Genomic DNA, 1771 nt, shown 5'->3' on the forward strand with positions numbered 1-1771 from the left:
TCATAGTATAGTAAGGCATGAATCTGTCAAAAAATGTCATAGTATAGTAAGGCAAAAAATGCCATAGTATACCAAGGCATAAAAACGTCAAAAAACGTCATAGTATAGTAAAGCATGAAATTGTCCAAAAACGTCATAGTATTGTAAGGCATAAAATGTCATAAAAATGTCATAGTATAGCAAGCCATGAAACTGTCCAAAAACGTCATAGTATAGTGAGGCATAAAATGTCATAAAAACGTCATAGTATAGTAAGGCATAAAATGTCGTAAAAACGTCATAGTATAGTAAGGCATGAAACTGTCAAAAAATGTCATAGTATAGTAAGGCAAAAAATGCCATAGTATACCAAGGCATAAAAACGTCAAAAAACGTCATAGTATAGTAAGCCATGAAATTGTCCAAAAACGTCATAGTATTGTAAGGCATAAAATGTCATAAAAACGTCATAGTATACTAAGGCATAAAAACGTCAAAAAACGTCATAGTATAGTAAGCCATGAAACTGTCCAAAAACATCATAGTATAGTATGGCATAAAAACGTCAAAAAACATCATAGTACCGCAGGGCATAAATAGTATATGAAGGAATAAAAAGTTATAAAAACGTCTTAGCATTTAAGGCATAAGAACGTTGAAAAATTTTATAGTATACTGCGGCATAAATTGTCATAAAAATATCATAGTATAACAAGGCATAAAAAGTTATAGTATACTAAGGAATAAAATGTTCAAAAAACCTCATAGTATAGTAAGGCATAAAAACATCATAGTATACTAAGGCATGAAATGTCACCAAAATGTCATCGTATAGTAAGCCATTAAAACGTCAAAAAAAGTCACAGTAAGGCAGTAAGTCACATAGTAAGGCATAAAAACGTCATTGTATAATAAGGCATGAAAGTTATAAAAACCTCATAGTACAGTAAGGCATAAAATGTCATAAACGTCATAGTATAGTAAGGTGTAAAATTTCATAAAAATGTCATAGTTAGGCATAAAAAGTGAAAAAACGTCATAGTATATGAAGGAATAAAAAGTTATACAAACCCCACAGTATAGTAAGGTTAAAAAAACAAAGTAATTAAAACGTCATAGTATAGTAAGACATAAAAACGTAAAACACTACATAGTATAGTAAGGCGTGAAAATTTCATTGTATAATAAGGCATGAAAAGTTAAAAAAGCCTCATAGTGTAGTAAGGCATAAAATGTCATAAAAATGTTATAGTATCATATGGAATAAATTCCTCAAAAAACCTGACAGTATTGTAAGCCAGAAAATGTTATAAAAACCCCATGGTATAGTAAGGCAGAAAACGTCATAAAAACATCATAGTAGAGAAAAGAATAAATAGTCACCACAACGTCATATTCATTTATTCATTCAATCTTTATTAGGGACACAGCTCATGGGAGGGGTAAGGGGGTGGGGCTTGTCCATTGAAAAAAATATGAACAAACAGCACAAAAAAACATAAAATCAACTCCAAACAAAAAACATTCCACAATACTCAGACATTTGCACACAGGTTGCAAAGCCAGTGGTTCCACAATCTCGATGAGAACCTGACAGAGCTCAGTTCAGGCTTGGTTAAGGCTGAAATAATACCATAGTATAGTAAGGCATAAAAACGTCAGTAGTAGTAAAGAAATACATAAAACATCAAAAAATGTAATAGTATAGTAAGGCATAAAGTGTCATAAAATATCACATCATATTATAGTAAGGCAAAAAAACGTACTACATAGTATTGTAAGGCAAGAAAAG

Source organism: Seriola dumerili, unplaced genomic scaffold (assembly GCF_002260705.1).
Source record: "Seriola dumerili isolate Sdu_G_001 unplaced genomic scaffold, Sdu_1.0 BDQW01000149.1, whole genome shotgun sequence".
In the NCBI taxonomy this organism is placed as follows: Eukaryota; Metazoa; Chordata; class Actinopteri; order Carangiformes; family Carangidae; genus Seriola; species Seriola dumerili.